Source organism: Chenopodium quinoa, unplaced genomic scaffold, assembly GCF_001683475.1.
Source record: "Chenopodium quinoa cultivar QQ74 unplaced genomic scaffold, ASM168347v1, whole genome shotgun sequence".
In the NCBI taxonomy this organism is placed as follows: Eukaryota; Viridiplantae; Streptophyta; class Magnoliopsida; order Caryophyllales; family Amaranthaceae; genus Chenopodium; species Chenopodium quinoa.
The window spans coordinates 3,184,155-3,190,154 of NW_018743197.1; positions in this window are offsets into that span (position 1 = coordinate 3,184,155).

The window sequence follows — 6,000 nt, forward strand, 5'->3', positions numbered from 1 at the left end:
ATAATGGAGTATTTTATTTGACAAATTTTCTATCTTAATTAAGATTGTCGTACACATTGTAAACCCTTTTGATTAATGCATTAATAGCATACTCATGGACACATCTTATTTATTTTTTATTTTTTTAACTTCCACCAATATTTTTCTAAGGACTTGTCTTCCGTCTTTCTTTATATTTATTCTTTGGAAAAATACACTTTAATAATCCCAACTATGTACGATTTACTTCTAATAATCCCAACTAAGCTTATTATCTAATAATCCCAACTATGGGGTCAGTTTGCCTCTAGTAGTCCCAACCGGTCAACACCAAGTAAACGACTTGTTATAATAGGTGACTATGACATGTGTTAACACGTGATTGGTGTAAAATAAAATAAATAAAATAAAAATGTTAACAGCCACTAAACGGGTCGGATTCGGGTTGGGTCAATTTCGGGTCAGCAAATATTCGGGTCAGGTCAATTCGGGTTTCGGGTCAAATTCGAGTCAGCACTTCGGGTTAAGTTCGGGTCAGGTCGAGTCAGTTCGGGTCGGGTCAATATCAAGGACCAATTTTCGGGTCAATTTCGGGGAGGGTCGAGTCAATTTGGGTCAGGTTAATTCGGGTCGGGTTAGTTCCGGTTGGGTCAAGTTTGGGTTGGGTCACTAAAATAAATTCACTTTAAAAAATAGTTAGTAAAATAAATTAGAATCATTAAGAAAATAGAAAAATCATGAGTACCTATTACTTAGGAAAGAAAGAAGCCCTAAAATAAGTAATTCACCATTTCACCCAATTCACTTCAAGAATCAGGTCACTTCGGGTCGGGTCGATTCAGGTCAATCCACTACAAGAAAAAGGCCAGATTCCGACGGACATCTTCCGACGGTCGGAAATCCTATATATTCCGGCGGATTTATATTCTGTCGAAAATTTCCGACGGATTCCTACGGAATAAAAATCCGTCGGAATATATGGGCTTTTCGACGGAATATTACGTTGGAAAATTTATATTATGACGGAAATAAAATCCGTCGGAAGTTTCCGACGGAATATTCTGTCGAAACATTAAATTTCCGACAGAATTAAATTCCGTCGAAAAATAATTAAATAATATAAAAAACAAACCCTTAAAAACCTAAAAAAAAACCATATTCTCTCTCCTCTCCTCTCCTCTTCTCTCCCCGCCTCTCTTCTCTTTCTCTCTCCTCTCTTCTTTCCTATTCCCCTCTCTCTCCTTCCTTTCCGACCTTCTCCTTTCTCTGCTTCCTCGGCGCATCACTCCTCTTTCCTCTTCCCCTATTTCTCCTTCTTCTCCTTCTCCTTCCTCTCCTCTTCCCTCTTTCTCTTTCCTCTTCCCCTCTTTCTTTTCTTTTTCGTTTCGTTTTCTTTGGTTTTCAACTCAAGGTAATTTCAAGATTTTCAATGAAACTCAAGGTTTTCATGTCAAATTCGTACATTTATATGATTGGTAATCCTTGAAAGTTGCTCACTTGACTTGCTCACGATTTATATCCCAATGAGTTGACTTGGGTGATAAAAATATTGGAATTTGTGTAGTTGATAGTTTTGTCAAGGTCTGTGTGAGTTGTGGGTTAAGATCAATGGAAACCCTCACGAGATAAAAACTCGTCCTCTAAGGCGACTTAGAGGTTTAAATTGCTTCTCACTTGTGCTAAAAGTGATGATGGTTGTCACCATGCGGATTTGTGTATTTATGCTTCCTCCTTGTTGCTTCTCCTTGGATTGATGTTAGCAAATTGTTTTCCTCCTTTGGTTTGACATGTTTGTTTTGCTTGAGGACGAGCAAAAGCTTAGCTTGGGGGGATTTGATAACTTGCTATTTGTTATGATTTTAGGGTGTTTTTGAACCTAGTTTACTTGATAAAATTTGTGTTTTGGTTCACTTTTACTCTATTATTATGCAATTTTTGTGTATCCTATGCTTCACGGGTTGTTGGTGTTTTTGTTGAGATTCTAGGTTCAAAAACGACCAAATGGAGCCTATGGATACAAAGCCGAGGTTAGAAGCAAGAAGATGGTTGAAAGAAGCCAAGGAAAGGAGCAATATAGAAGAAAAGATGAAAAAAAGGTCTTAGAAGACCCTGCACGGCCGTGCCAGACCTTGCACGTCCGTGCAGGAGGTTCCAGAAAGTTTCAATATTCTGCCAAGGCCTGCACGGTCGTGCTTAATTTGGCACGTCTGTGCAGAAGAGGCTGCACGACCATGCCAGACCTTGCACGTCCGTGCAGGAGTGCTCCAGAAACTTAGAACATTCTGCCAAGGCCTGCACAACCGTGCTTAATTTGGCACGTCCGTGCAGATGTAGCTGCACGTCCGTGCCAATATCTGCACGACCGTGCGGACCTGCTCGATTCTGGGCAGTAAGTTCTGCCTCATTTCTAACCCTTCTGCACGTCCGTGCCAAATCTGGCACGACCGTGCTTATCCTTGCACGTCCGTGCCAAATTTGGCACGTCCGTGCGGACCTGCAGTCAAGCCCGATTCTTGTTTTCTCCGTCCTTTTTATTTGGGGGTCTTATAAATACCCCCTTTGAGCTCATTAGTACGGACTATGCAGTTTTTTTAGAGCTTTCCTCTTAGTTTGTAGTCTTAGAACATTAAATTCTCAAATCATTAGTTAGTTCTTAATTATTTGCTTGGAAATATTCAAATTCAATCATTGTAGAAGACAAAGTCCACCATTGTTGCTCACTTTGAAGCTTCATAGTAACCATTTCTTACTCATCTTTTCTACTTCTCTTTACTTTGTTGTTGATTACTTGCTTAATTCTTGTATGCTTAGATTGTTAATTAGCTTAATCCTTAGTTTGAACTTTTTCATGAATTGCTTGAAACCTCTAATTGCTTTAACCTCCATGGATTGTGAGTAGTCTAATTTCTAGGGTTTGGGTAGAACCCTCAATGTAGTCACTAATAACTAGTTGCATGTGCTAATTTGGTTGTTGTGGGATGATAATTAGTTGAGCTTAAGTGATTTAATTGCTTAGTTCTTGTTGACAGGCTTAAGTCGTATCACCTAATAAAAACTATTACCTAAGTCCTCTAACTATAGTAGATAGGGAAGTAGGGTCGAATCCACAGGGAAACAATGTTCTTCTATTCCTAATAAATTATTATAATTTAAATTATCAAGTAACCAAAATTGTGTTTGTGTGAATCAATCTAATAATAACTAAGCAAACAAGTTTAAGGGAATAATCAATAATATAAAGCTCTAGGGTATAGGTTCACCAATAAATAATACTCCAGGGTAAAACATACGATCAATCATCAATGCATAAATTAATCAGATTTTAAAGGGCTATCACTACGCATTATAATCACATAATTAATCTACTGGTATTAAATCTCATCTCTCGAATCTCGACCTAACCATTAATAGATTAACATGCCTATTGAAACTAAGCTTAAACATCGATTCTCATCTCTCGAATCTCGAATCAATAATGCTAAACTCATACAATTAAATCTGCGCAAATCTAACTGCATAGCATTAAATCAATCAATAGGAAATTAATCAATCATTACCCATTAACAATAAACAAATACCCCTTCGTACTATTCATGGATTCCCACGACCCTAGAATTAAACTACTCACACATATTTAATATTAAACTACTCACCCATCTTTGTTCTCGGGCATAAATCCTCTTTTCTCTCGCGCCCGGTCGGGCGGGATCTCGCCCGGTCGAGCGAGTATGCTCGTATACGGACTTCCTCTCGTGCCCGGTCGGGCGCCCTACAACACTTTGAGTCCGATTTTTTTCACTTTGCTCCTCGTCAAACCCAAGCCCTACACAATTTAGAGCTCTTTCTATAGCATCCACTTCATTCTTCCATGTAGTAACTTTTCCTGTGGAAGATGTAACGCAAGATACCGCCTCCAAGGGATCTCTTACGAGAGCTTGGGGCTTATTAGAAAAATTATATACATCAACCACATCAATACTATAGCACTTTTCTTCCAACATGGGTTTTTGGGGGCATTATGTAAATTAAAAATAATATTTTCATCCCCTACACATAACGTAAGTTTACCACTTTTCACATCTATTATTGCCCCTGTAGTATGAAGGAATGGTCTACCCAATGTAATTGGAATTTGCAAATCTTCCTCCATATCAAGAACAACAAAATCAACAGGTATATAAAATTTACCTACTCTAACAGGTACATCCTCTAAAACACCTAAAGGATATTTAAGAGATCGATCTGCCATTTGTAGAGTAATGTTGGTAGCTTTTAAATTACCCATATTTAATTTAGAGCTCACAGATAATGGCATAACACTTACACTAGCACCCAAATCACATAAGGCTTTATCAATCACCAAATTTCCAATGTGACAAGGAATAGAAAAAATACCCGGATCTTTTAGCTTAGGTGGAGATTTATTCTGTAGTATAGCACTACATTCCTCAGTAAAAGCAACTGTCTCTACCTCACTAATAGATCTTTTTCTAGTCAAGATCTCTTTCATAAATTTAGAGTATGCAGGAACTTGAGTAATTAATTCTGTAAAAGGAACTGTTACCTGCAAATTCTTGACAACCTCCAGAAACTTACTAAACTGCTTATCCAACTTATTCTTAAGATGTCTATTGGGGAATGGTAGTTTGATAACTGGTTTTTGTACATCCCCACTCTTGTCTTGAGTTTTATCCTTCTTTGGAGTTACAACCTGCAATGTATCATCAGAAATGTTAGTTTTACTCTGGAGCCCTGCAGGGCTATTAACAACAATATTTGGTATAACAGAATCATGATTAACAATTTTTGTAATTATAGGTTCATCATCTTTGGGCATAGGAGGCCCATCGAAAGTTGAACCATTTCTTAGCATAATTGCATTCACGTGATCTGTAGGTTGCACCGGCTGCGATGGTAGGGCTCCCTGCTGGCGAGTTTGTAGAGCAGAGGAAAGTTGCACAATTTGATTGTCTACGATTTTATTATGTGCTAAAAGTGCATCAATTTGCGCATCCCTACTCTGCATGTGTTTTTGCACACTTGTCACCATAGTTCTAATTTCGGACAAGGCAGGGTCAGTGGGTAGAGGTGGATTTTGTGGTTGGCCCCTTTGGTTGGGAGGTTGATAATATTGTTGCTGTGTTTGTTATGGTGCTTGTTGCTGAGGCTGTTGTGGAGGTGGAGGGTTTAGCACATTGGTACTCCGGTAGGAAAGATTTGGATGGTCTCGGAAGCCAGGATTGTAAGTGTTGGAGTATGGGTTATTTTGCCTATAGGTTTGGAAGGCATTAACTTGCTCCATGGAACTCCTACAATCTTGTTCCCAATGACCTGCAATTCCACAATTTTCACAAAAAGCATCATTGGAATTTTTCACAGCAGAAACATTAGCCACGGGAGCAGGAATAATAGTACTAAGATTATCAAGTTTCTGACAAATAGAGGTTAATTGAGCCTGAACAAAGGATACTGAATCAACACTATGCTTCCCTTTGTTGGCAAAACCTCTAGGATTCCCATATTGGGAGTTGTGTATTGCCATCTCTTCAATAACCGTTCCTACTATATCTTCATTCAGATTCATAAATCTCCCATTAGCTGCCGAATCAAGGATTGATCTGGAAGAATTTCCAAGCCCGTTGTAGAAGGCTTGAATAAGCTTCCATTGTTGCATCCCATGGTGTGGGCACTCTCTCTGCAGATCCTTGAATCTTTCCCAAGCCTCATATAAACTTTCATCAACCTCTTGGGAAAAATTTGTGATTGAACTCCGTAGTAGAGCTGTTCTCTCTGCAGGGTAATATTTATTATAGAAGTTCAAAGCAAGAGTATCCCAGTTAGTGATACCAAGAGCAACTCTATTCAATCCATTATACCACAATTTTGCCTTACCACACAAAGAAAAGGGAAAAAGAATCTCCCTGATTTGGTCCTGCGTGACCCCATTTTGCCTAATAGTATTGCAATACTGGCAGAAATCTAAAATATGAAGATTTGGATCTTCACCCTTAGCTCCGCTAA